At 43.6% G+C, this 13,564-nt stretch overlaps 1 long non-coding RNA gene across 1 annotated transcript in view; it reads left to right on the forward strand.

Moving 5' to 3' along the window:
• Window positions 1–1,797: 1,797 nt before the first annotated feature.
• The window catches only part of LOC141105808 (uncharacterized), a 43,169-nt gene continuing 31,402 nt past the window's right edge, over window positions 1,798–13,564 (forward strand). The window contains exon 1 of the long non-coding RNA XR_012235654.1: window positions 1,798–1,832. This is a non-coding gene — a long non-coding RNA (uncharacterized lncRNA). The remainder of the gene's footprint in view (window positions 1,833–13,564) is intronic.

Raw genomic sequence — 13,564 nt, forward strand, 5'->3', positions numbered from 1 at the left:
AGGGCTTTCTTTTGGTGGCATTTGATTACCTCTGCGGTTTTTATTTTTTGCACTATAAACAAAAAAAGAGCGACAATTTTGAAAAAAAAAAAAACAATATTTTTTTACTTTTTGCTATAATAAATATCCCCCAAAAATATATAAAAAAACTTTTTTTTTTCCTCAGTTTAGGCCGATATGTATTCTTCTACATATTTTTGGTAAAAAAAAAAAAAAAAAAAAAAAAATCGCAATAAGCTTATATTGATTGGTTTGCTCAAAAATTATAGTGTCTACAAAATAAGGGATAGTTTTATGGCATTTTTATTATTATTTTTTTTTCATTAGTAATGGCGGCGATCTGCGATTTTTATCATGACTGCAACATTATGGTGGACACATCGAACACTTTTGACACTATTTTGGGCGGCGGTGGGGGAAGGAGGAGGGAGCGTGGGGGGTGACGTCAATACCCACGGCTGAGGCTCCCGGAAGAGACAGGTATCCTGTCCCCCCCCCAAAAAAAGGTGCCAAATGTGACACGGGGGGGGGGGGGGGGGAGTACAACGAGCAGAAGTTCCACTTTTGGGTGGAACTCCACTTTAACTCTTGGTGAATTAATCCCAAGGTCACAAAGAAGACTTTGTTTTTGTAACAAACATTTTGGTGTCCTGCATCCCAGCTATTTCCCTTGACTATCACAATATGTAAAAGTTCAAAAACAAGTTTATCAGCCCTACGTCCCTATTTGTTTTCTTGTTAATGTATATTTTTTTTTTTTAAATGGGGAATAAATGGGTTAAACAATCTATTTTTATTTTACTTTTTTCGTATTTTTCTGTATGTATTGTACAGTTTTATGTTAAAGCGGTAGTAAACCCGCAGATTTTTTTTTTTTAAAACCTGTAAGGCAAAAGACATAATGAGCTAGTATGCACCACATACTAGTTCATTATGAAATACTTACCTTAGAACGAGGTGTTGGCAGATGATCTGGGTCCACGCCGAGGGAGCAGACATTTTCCCTCGGCGTGTCTTCCGGGTATTGCAGCTCCAGCGCTGTGAGTGGCCGGAGCCGCGATGTCATCACTCCCGCGCATGAGCGCGGGAGACTTCTTTCTGGCAAGGTCCAGCGCCTGCCAGACCTTTCGCCCGGGAAATTCAGAGCGCATGCGCCGCTGAAGTCAGCGGTTGCATGCAAGGGGAATATCTCCTAAACCGTATAGGTTTAGGAGATGTTCTTTTTACCTACAGGTAAGCATTATTATAGGCTTACCTGTAGATCAAAGTAAAAAAAAAAGACTTTACTACCGCTTTAAGAAGCATCAAATAATTGTAAAATACACACAAACAAACACACAAACCCACAGGGTAAGAACCTACATACAAAAGAACATAGGTTAGCTTTGTGTAGCATCCCTCCAAACACCATGCAATTTGAGGGGAAAATATGTCAAATCACCAAAAAATGTGCAAGATGAGGACATATACTTAGAATTCCACCCAGCATATAGAATAGAAGTGGTACTGTGCAGTATTTATAATTACAGAACAAGAAGTACACGAGAACATGACTTAAAACTAAAAGGAGGCCTATAGTCAAACAAAAATGTGAAAAAAACAAACTTAAAAACAAGAATGATAACAGCACACACAAGAAGAAAAAAAAAAAAACACTCCTCCCTCTGATACATCTGGGAGTGGTCACTAGACAGGTGCCCAGAGATTTGGAGAACCTTTAGAAATTTCCAGATCATTTAAATAATATGACACGTTGTTCACTGTAATTGGAGGATGGGTTTGCTATAAAGCAGCGCTCATGAGTACGAGGCTGCAGTCGGCACAGGAGTACAGTAAGTGAACCTTTCTAATCTTCTTACAACTTTAAAATTAAATTAGAGTTGAAATAGAAACATTGTAGAATTGAATTGTAGATGTAGAATTGTACATATTGGAGATGATTTAAGAGAAGGTTGTTGTAGCCGTTTGAATTAACCACTTAAGCCCCGAGCCTCTTTCTGAGATTCGGTGTTTACAAGTTAAAAACATTTTTTTTGCTAGAAAATTACTTAGAACCCCCAAACATTATATATTTTTTTCTAACACCCTAGAGAATAAAATGGCGGTTGTTGCAATACTTTATGTCACACCATATTTGCGCAGCGGTCTTACAAGCGCACTTTTTTTGGAAAAAATTCACTTTTTTTAATTAACCACTTCAGCCCCTTCCTGACCAGAGCACTTTTTGCGATACGGCACTGCGTTTAACTGACAATTGCATGGTCGTGTGACGTTGTATCCAAACAAAATTTACTTTCTTTTTTTTCCCACAAATAGAACTTTCTTTTGGTCGTATTTGATCACCTCTACGGTTTTTATTTTTTGCGCTATAAACAAAAAAAGAGTGACAATTTTGAAAAAAAAGCAAATTTTTTTTACTTTTTGCTATAATAAATATCCCCCAAAAATATATAATTTTTTTTTCTCAGTTTAGGCCGATATGTATTCTTCTACATATTTTTGGAAAAAAAAAAATCGCAATAAGCATATATTGATTGGTTTGCGCAAAAGTTATAGCGTCTACAAAATATAGGATAGTTTTATGGCATTTTTATTATTATTTTTTTTTTATTAGTAATGGCGGCAATTTTGGGACCATTGTCATTTATACAGCGATCAGTGCTATAAAAATGCACTGAGTACTGTGTGAATGACACTGGCAGTGAAGAGGTTAAACACTAGGGGGCGATCAAGGGGTTAAGTGTGTCCTAGGGAGTGATTCTAACTGTGGGGGGGGATAGGCTACTACTCGCATGACAGCGATCACTGCTCTCGATGACAGGGAGCAGTGATCTCTGTCATGTTGCTAGGCAGAATGGGGAAATACCTTGTTTAGAAAGGTATCTCCCAGTTCTTGCGCTCCGTAACACGATCGCGGGCACCCCGGTGGACATCGAGTCCGCATGACCCACGGTTATGAAGCATGCGGCAGGCCCACAATGCCAATTCTTAAAGGGGACGTACCTGTACACCCTTTTGCCCACCAGTGCCATTCTGCCGACGTATATCGGCGTGCGGCGGTCGGGAAGGGGTTAAAAAATAGGACAACAGTAAAGTTAGTCCATTTTTTTTTATAATGTGAAAGATAATGTTACGCTGAGTAAATTTATACCCAACATGACACGCTTCAAAGTTGCGCCCGCTCGTGGAATTGCGACAATTTTTACCCTTAAAAATCTCCATAGGTTAAAAAAATCTACAGGTTGCATGTTTTGAGTTACAGAGGAGCACTAGGGCTAGAATTATTGCTCTCACTCTAACGATCGCAGTGATACCTCACATGTGTGGTTTGAACATTGTTTTCATATGCAGGCGCTACTCACGTATGCATTCGCTTCTGCGTGCGAGCTCGTCGGGACGGAGTGCTTTAAAAAAAAAAAAATTCTTATTTATTTTACACAAATTTTTTTATTTTAACACAGTTTTTAAAAAATATAATTATTGTCATTTTTTTTGTAGAAGTAGTCTGTATTTTTGCGGTCTGCCAGCCTCTGCAAACAAAGAGATACACTAGATTACCAAAAGTTTTGGGACACCTGCCTTTTGCACACACATTAACTTCGCTGGGGGGGGATCCATTGTTGCAGGGGTAGTCTATTGTTGTTGGTGGGGTCAATTGTTGTTGGAAGGTATGTACTGTTGCTGGCTGCTGAGAAATCCATTGTTTCTGGCGGAGGCCTGATGTTTCTGGGTGGAATTTTGTTGCCCGGATCCATTGTTGCTGGGAGAGGGGTCTGTAATTCCAGGGGGAGGTCTAAAATTGTATTTTTATATTTTATTGCACTTTGCAGAAACGCACTAAAGTACATTTATCATGGTTTCCTATGGTGTGGTAGGAGGGGCTAGGGGGCTAATGGCTAATGGAACCTCCGCTTTTCGCAACCCTCCCGCCTCTCCAGTGTCACATTTGGCACCTTTCAGGGGGGGGGAGGTGCAGATACCTGTATAATACAGGTATTTGCATCCACTTCCGGGAATAGACTTCTGCGGGAGTCAAGCCCCTTCTCCCCCCCCGCTGTCTCCTGGGAAACACACAGGTCCCAGGAGATAGCGGGGACCAGTTAGGACGCGCAGCGTGACTCGTGCATGCGCAGTAGGGAACCGGGAAGTGAAGCCGCAATGCTTCACTTCCTGATTCCGTAACCGAGGATGGCGGCGGCAGCTGCCGAGAGCCGAGCAATTGATCGGCTTCAGCTGCCGACATCGCTGGACCCTGGACAGGTAAGTGTCCATTTATTAAAGGTCAGTAGCTGCAGTATTTGTAGCTGCTGGCTTTTAATATATATATATTTTTTTTAGATGGACCTCCTCTTTAACCTCTTCGCGCCCGCGCTATAGCCGAAAGACGCCTGCAGCGCGGACACTAATTGCCGGGAGGCCGTCCCTGGACGTCCTCCTGTTTACTTCCGTGATGCGAGCTCTCGCGGGCACGCATCAGGGAAGTTCTGTGCTGGCCGTGTCCCTTGGACACAGCCAGTCACAGATCGCTGAAAATGGCCAATCATAGCGGCCGTTTTCAGCACGATCGGCAGTGCCAATAAGAGATGATCTCATATGAAAACATATGAGATCATCTCTCATCGCCGGCTCTCCCTCCTCACACAGAGACAGCGTGTGAGGAGGGAGAGCGAACCGCTGCAGCGGTGAGTGAAAAAAAAAAATACGAAAAAAAAGTCACGTCAGTGCCATCCGTCCCCACTGTCATCTGTCATCTGTTCCCACTGCCATCTGTCCCCAGTGCCACATATAAGTGCCATCTGTCATCAGTGCCACATATTAGTGCCATCTGTCATCAGTGCCACATATTAGTGCCATCTGTCATCAGTGCCATCTGTCAGTGTCACGTGCCATCTGGTATCAGTGTCACATGTCATCAGTGCCACGTATCAGTGGCATCTAACATCAGTGTCACTTGTCATCAGTGCCACGTATTAGTGCCATCTGTCATCAGTGCCACATATTAGTGCCATCTGTCATCAGTGCCACGTATTAGTGCCATCTGTCATCAGTGTCACGTGTCATCGGTGCCACGTATTAGTGCCATCTGTCAGTGCCACGTATTAGTGCCATCTGTCATCAGTGCCACATATTAGTGCCATCTGTCATCAGTGCCACGTATTAGTGCCATCTGTCATCAGTGTCACGTGTCATCAGTGCCACGTATTAGTGCCATCTGTCAGTGCCACGTATTAGTGCCATCTGTCATCAGTGCCACATATTAGTGCCATCAGTGCCACATCAGTGTCATCAGTGCCACGTATCAGTGCCATCTGTCATCAGTGCCACGTCAGTGTCACGTGTCATTGTCCTAGTGCTCCAGGGCCTTCAAAAGTGTAATAGGTAGTCAACAATTTAGATGTGTAATTTATGCTCCTAGAACACCTGATGGTGCTCCCTGCATGTTGGGCCTCTCTATGTGGCCAGGCTGTGAAAAATTCCCACACATGTGGTATCGTAATACTCAGGAAGAGTAGCAGAATGCACTTTGGGACATTATTTGTGGTATACACATGCCATGTGAGAGAAATAACCTATTACAATGACAATTTTGTGGGGAAAAAAAAATCTTCATTTTTCAAAGAATTGTGGGAAAAAATGACAACATCAAAAACCTCACCATGTATCTTACTAAATACCTTGGAATGTCTACTTTCAAAAAAGGGGTCATTTGGGGGGTATTTGTACTTTCCTGGCTTGTTCGGGTCACAAGAAATGAGATAGGCCACCAGTACATCAAGTGTGATCATTTTTTTATAATTTGCACCACAGCTTGTAGACTCTCTAACTTTCACAAAGACCAAATAATATCCACCAATTTGGGTTATTTTTACCAAAGATATGTAGCAGTATAAATTGTGGCCAAAATTTATGAAGAAAAAATAATAATTTGCAAAATTTTATCACAGAAACTAAGAAAAATTCGTTTTTTTTCAACATTTTGGTCTTTCTTCATTTATAGCGCAAAAAATAAAAAACCCAGAGGTGATCAAATACCAACAAAAGGAAGCTCTATTTGTATGAAAAAAAGGACAAAAAATGTATTTGGGTACACTATTACATGACTGAGTAATTGTCATTCAAAGTGTGAGAGAGCTGAAAGCTGAAAATTGGTCTGGGCAGGAGGGGGGTTTAAGTGCCCAGTAGGCAAGTGGTTAAACAGGATGTTCTTGCTTTGCAAAAACAGCTAATAGCTTGTATATTGATAAGTCAGACAGATAAAGCTAACCACAAAAGCTAAACTTTTGAAACTACCGGAAACCATGCATAGAGTAAATGTCATACTAAGATATCTTTGTGTTAAGAAGTACAAAGAGTTAACTTCTGCTAAATCGCTAAGAGCCCTTTCACACTGGGGCGGTTTGCAGGCGCTATTGCGCTAATAATAGCGCCTGCAAACCGACCCGAAAGTGCCGCTGCTTGCATTCCAGTGTGAAAGCCCCGAGGGCTTTCACACTGGAGCGATGCGCTGGCAGGACGGTAAAAAAAGTCCTGCCAGCAGCATCTTTGGAGCGGTGAAGGAGCGGTGTGTATACCGCTCCTTTACCGCTCCTGCCCATTGAAATCAATGGGACGGCGCAGCTATACCGCCGGCAAAGCGTCCCTGCAGAGGCACTTTGCGGTGGTATTTAACCCTTTCTCGGCCCCTAGCGGGGGGTAAAACCGCCCCGCTAGCGGCCACATACCGACGGTAACACGCCGCTAATAATATCGGCGTTTTACCGCCGACGCCGCCCCCTGCCCCAGTGTGAAAGGGCTCTAAAGGAAATGTATAGCTTGTGACGTAATTGCAAAAGCATCAAAATCGTGTGTGCAAAAACGCAACATGCACCGCAAAAAGCGTTGCAGAAATGGATCAAAAGCAAACTGCAAAGGTATGAACTGAGCCTGAGTCAGACTAATTTGTGTTGCATTTGCCAGAATTTTATAAGCCTGTAGATTTGTATGAATTGTACATAATTTTACAATTTTTGAAACAGGACTCCCTGAATTTCACGTTTGCTGACTTTCCATAGATCGGCATTCACGTTTCCAGGGAAGATAAAAATGAACAAATCAGTGTTTTTTGGGGGTTTTAATAATTCATAGTGTTGACTGCTAATGAGCAAATTAGCTGATCTTCTAAAACAAACACTTGTCAGTGGCCTGCTTTAAAGGAAACCTGTAATGATAACACAAATAGGCTTCTGTGGCTGAACTTTCTGTTAAAATGCTCATTTCCTGGCTGTTGCCTCTAAGTACCCTCTGCCCACATTTCATCGGACAATGACTGATCAAAACTTATGTGTCGTATATATGCATCAACACACATATCTTAAAACAAAAGAATCAATCTTAGATATATATATAGTTCAATGATAATATTGCACATGCAACACTCAAAACTGACAACCAAATGTGCTTTAAAGAGATTGTTATTGGATACGTAAACCAATTCAATATAAAGTGATTTGTGCACTCAAAACTGCTTAAAGTGAAAAGAAGCAAATATAGTATTACAATACTTATTTAGATAAAAAAACGTGTTCCAAGATAAGTGAGGGAAATGCCCACACTGAGTATCCTTGGTGTTACAGTGTCTCCATGCAAAACCGGTTGAAAGTGCCAGTGCTCCACCACTGTGTCCTGAGTAAAATGAATGGCCACTTACCAGGGGCTCAGATCCACAAGGGATCTTATGCACATATCATATGTCCTGATGGAATGGGTACCACACCTTTATGGACAACTCACCAGGATATCAGAGTGAAAAAAGGGACTCAGCTCATAGATGTTAGGAGTTAAAATAAAGAAAATAACTCATAGTGCGTTATCCTCTGGATTGTGGTGTTCCCAGATTTTGCTTATACAAATCAACTGAAGAAGGTGAAGTTTAGTCCAGCAGGGTGTCTTCAGGACCGTTTTTAAGGAAGGGCAAAAGGGGCAGCCACCCTGGGTCCCATCATTGTTGTGGGGCCCAAAGCAGCTACCTCATACTTGCCAACTATCCCAGTTTAAATTCAATTATCTCTTGAAGTTTTAGTCCTGTACTGTGTCCCAATATCTCAGTGTAAAGTTCTGTTGCTGCTGCCCAGCTCTGCCCTTTTGCCATGTACAGATGACTCACCTGCAGACCCTGTGTTTACATGTAAATGACCTGCATTGATATGTAAATAGCGGCTGTAACAATATGTAAATAGACGCAAACCGTAGCATTTATATGTAAATAGAGGCAGCATTCATATGTATATCACGTCCCCCTGAGGTCACATCTATCATCACTTCTGCTGAATGCTGCCCACTGGGGAGGTAAAGGTGTCCTGCCTACAACTATAGTCTCTAAGCCTAACATCAGCCTGTTCAGCAAAGGTAAGCAAATTGAAGGTGGAACACCTTCTTCAAAACATCATGGTGCCACAGCACACTAAATTTTGGTGCATGTGAATACGCACATCTCAGCTGATGCATGAGGGTATCATTGACAATTAATGGCACTGCTGTGTATCTGCTAAAGGGCAGCATATTTCTGTGGTGTAAGGTAAGACATTTTACATGTGTTCCCTACACACACAAATGTGAACACAGGCTAAATGTCTCAGTTACATTGGTGGTCAGTGTAAATTTTTTCATTACATTGGGGCTTGCTTTACAATCCTTTCATTCACACTAGTGACCAGTGTGAAGGTCCCCCTTACATTGGTGGTCAGTGTAAATTCCTCTTTACATTGGTGGTTACCGTGAATGCTCCTATTACATTAGCTGTCAGTGTAAATCCCCATTACATTGGTGGCCAGTGTAGAAACTCTTTATATTGGTAATTGTTAAAAAAATCCAAACTTGCATTTTTGGTCAGTTTTGAATCCTTCCTTACATTGGTGGTCCATGTAGAAGCCCCCTTTAAATTGGTGGTGAGTGTAAATTCCCCTTACTTTGGTGGCCAGTGTATAAATCCCCCTTTATTGGCTGTTAATGTAAAATCCCCCATTACATTGGTTGTCAGTGTAAATTGTTCATAACATTGGTGATCAGTGTACATTTCCCTTTACATTGGTGGTAAGTGCAGAATTGTCCTTATACTGGTGGTCAGTGTAAATCCCCCTTTACATTGGTGGTCAGTGTAAATTCCCCTTTATATTGGTGGTCAGTGTAAATCCCCCCTAACATTGGTGGTCGGTGTAGAAGTGTCACCTTACATTGATCAGTACAAATCTCCTCGACAATGGTTGTCAGTGCAAATTCCCCCGTACATGGAGGTCATTGTATATTCCCCCTAACACTGTTAGTTGGTGTAAATGCTCTAATTACATTGGTGTCAGTGTAGAAATCCTTCTTTCCTATTGGTGGGTGGTATAAAATCCCCTGCTACATGGTGGTCAATGCAAAATCCCCCTCATATTGATGGTCAGTGTAAATCCCCCCTCACATTGGTGGTCATTGTAAATTCCCCATTACATTGGTAGAATCCTCCACTATATACTTGCCAAAGATCTCCAGATTTGCTCTACAAGATTCAGAATTTGCCACAGTGCATTGCCTCCTAACTAATCCCATCCCCCCACCACTGTTACTGATCCCATCAACCCCCCAGCATTGCCACTGATCACCCCCCCCCCCCCAGCATTGCCATTGATCCCAGGAGTCCTAGGATTCTTAGGAGTTTTCTGTTTATTGATGGGTCCCCTCACCTCCCCAGTCCATGGTGTGCAGGCAGTTAGGAGATGATGTAACCTTTGACAAAAAAAAAAATCAGTGAGCAGTAATGCTGTGCACTAACCTCTTGCAATCAGTCATTGAGCGGTAATAATATGAAGTAACCTCTAGGAACCATTTAGTGAGTGGTATAGATGTCCAGTAACCTCTAGCAATCAATCAGTGAGCAGTATTGATGTACAGTAATCTCTAGCAACCAAACAACCAGAAGTCATGTGCTGTAACCTCTAGAAAATAAACAGTGAGGCATAATGTGTGCTGTAACCTCTAGCAGCCAGTCAGTGAGTGGTAATGATACACTGTAACCTCTGGCAACCAATTGCAATCGCTGCCTGATCTGATTCAGTAAACTGATTTTGAGTCTAGCTGCTATTTATTGTATGTTTCAAAGCATGTGGAGAGCGAAATTGCACGGAAGAGGGGGCCCAAGAAAATGTTTGCCCGGGATCCAGTCAATATTAAAAACGGCCCTGGGTGTCTTAAAGCCCAGGATGGGCTGTGATAGTCCACAGTGAGAGCTGCTGAGCTGGGTGAGAACCCTCAGGGTGCTGAGCTAAGAGGAGGATAGGGTGCCCTTCCTTACATAGTGACAACCCAACTCATTCATCAGTGTCAGTGCAGCACTCAGCAGATCAGAGAGGGGATTTGATCTCCACACAGAGAGCTAGCTGTGTATCTCCAGCAAACACTGAGCACACACCCAGCTCATGAGGAGTGGCACCCATTCCATCAGGACATATTATATATGCATAAGATCCCTTGTGGATCTTAGCCTCTGGCAAGCGGCCATTCATTTTACTTAGGACACAGGGGTGAAGCACTGGCACTTTTAACCGGTTTTGCATGGAGACACTGTAAAATCAAGGATATGGCTGGACACTTACTCACTTACTATATCTAGGAACATTTTTTTTTTCTAAACAAGTATTGTGATATTATATTTGCTTTATTTCATTTTAAGCAGTTTTGTATGCACAAGTCACTTTACATTGAATTGGTTTACATATCCAAAAGCAATCTCTTTAAAGCACATTTGGTTGTCAGTTCACAAGTATTGAGTGTTGCATGTGCAATATTATCATTGAACTGTATATTTGGAAGATTGATTGTTTTGTTTTAAGATATATGTGTGTTGATGCATTATATATATATATATATATATATATATATATATATATATATATATATATATATATAACACATAACTTTTAAATTTTATTTTTAGACAGCGCGCTATCTATTTTTCACAACTATTTCAGATCCCAGTACTCGATTTTCTTAGATCAGCAGTCCCTACACTTTAGCGGCTGAGCACAGATTGCAATAATAAATATGAACCTTTATATTACCACAATAAATATAAACTCTGTGCCAAGCTATCGTCATCTAGTGTACATCCATATTATTACAATAGAAAGAAAAAAAGCTGTTTAAAAAAATCAAAAAATAAGAAAATAAGAATTTAAAATGTGTCTTAGCCTCTTTTAAAACCATAATTGCTGCCAGACACACGATCTCCTATGGTGTGACACAGTTTCAACTTAAAATTTAATAGGTCAATTTCAAAAATCCGTAAAACAATTAAGATCAATATCAATATTGAGACCAGATGGACTAAGCGTGTCAAGCTCATATACTATATCATCTGGTCTCATTTTGGGATATCTGTTTTCACAAATAACTCCCCATCCAATGCTTATAAATGCTATCTTTTCCAACAGAGAGGGGTCTTTGTGCACCAATGGTTAGACACCCTGGGGTTGATTTACTAAAGGCAAATCCACTGTGCACTTAGAAGTGTAGTCACTGTAGATCTGAGGGGAAGATCTGAAATGAGGGGAAGCTCTGCTGATTTCTATCATCCAATCATGTGCAAGCAAAAATGCTGTTTATTTTCCTTGCATGTCCCCCTCAGATCTACAGTGATTGCATTTCCAAGTGCACTTGTAGTGCAGAGTGGATTTGCCTTTAGTAAATCAACCCCACTGTGTTGTCTAACTCCATTTTTTTATCTTATTTACGTGTTCATTAATGCATTTAGCCAAATATCTTGTAGTCCTTCCTACATATCTCAATCCATAAAGACAGAGGCATTTCTTTAATTAGGCGGTCGCCTAAGGCCTCCCACACACAGGGGCCCCGCGGCCGCTTAATTTGCACAATTGAAGAGCTGCCTTTGGGTATTCAGGGCTGTGGCTGACAATGCCGTTGTGGTGCTGCGCTCCGGCCTGCAGAGGGTTAATGCTGCCTGCAAACACCATTGTCAGGCAGTCATAGAGAGAGAGGGGGGGGAGGGTGGCTGTGTGTCTTGGGGAGGAGGCGGGCCAGCACTGTGTTGTCCAGGGGAGGAGGAGCAGCCGGAGCAAATCAATAATACAGTTTAATTTTTCACTGCTCCGGAGCCGCCCCTCCCTCCCATCACTCCCTACTGGAGTGCTCCGCGGACGGTCCCCGCACACCCAGGGGTAGCATCCTGGCATCTGGTAAGCAGTGGTGGGGAAGGAAGGAGGAGGGTCCCGGGAAGGAGGCCTCACCAGGGCTTTTTGGAGCTGATGGAAGGGGGAGTAGGAAAGAAGAGGTGTCTGGGCCACCCCTCTCCGGGCTGTCAATCAGGGTAGGGGGATCAGGGGCTCCAGCTGCAGGGAGAGACACAGCTACTACGCCACAACCCGATTCTGTAGCCAGCTACCACCACCATGAGAGAGCCAGACCCCCCATCCCTGCTCCTCAAACATCCAGCTTTCCTTAGCCACAGTGACCAGCCTTTATATCCATCCCCTGTCCCATCCCCTCCACTCCGTTCCTCCTGATTATCAGTGCCACAAACAGTAAGGACAGCTGAGTCCTCTGCCAGTGTCCCAGTGTGCCCCTTGTGATCGACATCCCCTGACCCCTGCCCTCACCCGCCTATGCAGGGCTCCACTGCGGGGGGGTTAGGAGGTCCCAGCCTAGTCCAGTGCTAATCCTCAGCCATGGTAGGCTGGGCGATCTGCATTCTACACTGGCACTGCCAGGAGCTGCTATCTCCCGCCAGGAGCTCTTCCAAAATGGGGAGTCCCTGAGATAAAGAGCACTAACACCAGAGCACTGAGAGAGAAAGCACTAACACCAGAGCACTGAGAGAGAAAGCACTGACACCAGAGCACTGAGAGAGAAAGCACTGACACCAGAGCACTGAGAGAGAAAGCACTGACAGAGCACCGACACCAGCACAGAGACAGAGAGCACCGACACCAGCACAGAGACAGAGAGCACCGACACCAGCACAGAGTCAGAGAGCACCGACACCAGCACAGAGTCAGAGAGCACCGACACCAGCACAGAGACAGAGAGCACCGACACCAGCACAGAGACAGAGAGCACCGACACCAGCACAGAGACAGAGAGCACCGACACCAGCACAGAGACAGAGAGCACCGACACCAGCACAGAGACAGAGAGCACCGACACCAGCACAGAGACAGAGAGCACCGACACCAGCACAGGGACAGAGAGCACCGACACCAGCACAGAGACAGAGAGCACCGACACCAGCACAGAGACAGAGAGCACCGACACCAGCACAGAGACAGAGAGCACCGACACCAGCACAGAGACAGAGAGCACCGACACCAGCACAGAGACAGAGAGCACCGACACCAGCACAGAGACAGAGAGCACCGACACCAGCACAGAGACAGAGAGCACCGACACCAGCACAGAGACAGAGAGCACCGACACCAGCACAGAGACAGAGAGCACCGACACCAGCACAGAGTCAGAGAGCACCGACACCAGCACAGAGACAGAGAGCACCGACACCAGCACAGAGACAGAGAGCACCGACACCAGCACAGAG

Source organism: Aquarana catesbeiana, linkage group LG08 (assembly GCF_042186555.1).
Source record: "Aquarana catesbeiana isolate 2022-GZ linkage group LG08, ASM4218655v1, whole genome shotgun sequence".
In the NCBI taxonomy this organism is placed as follows: domain Eukaryota; kingdom Metazoa; phylum Chordata; class Amphibia; order Anura; family Ranidae; genus Aquarana; species Aquarana catesbeiana.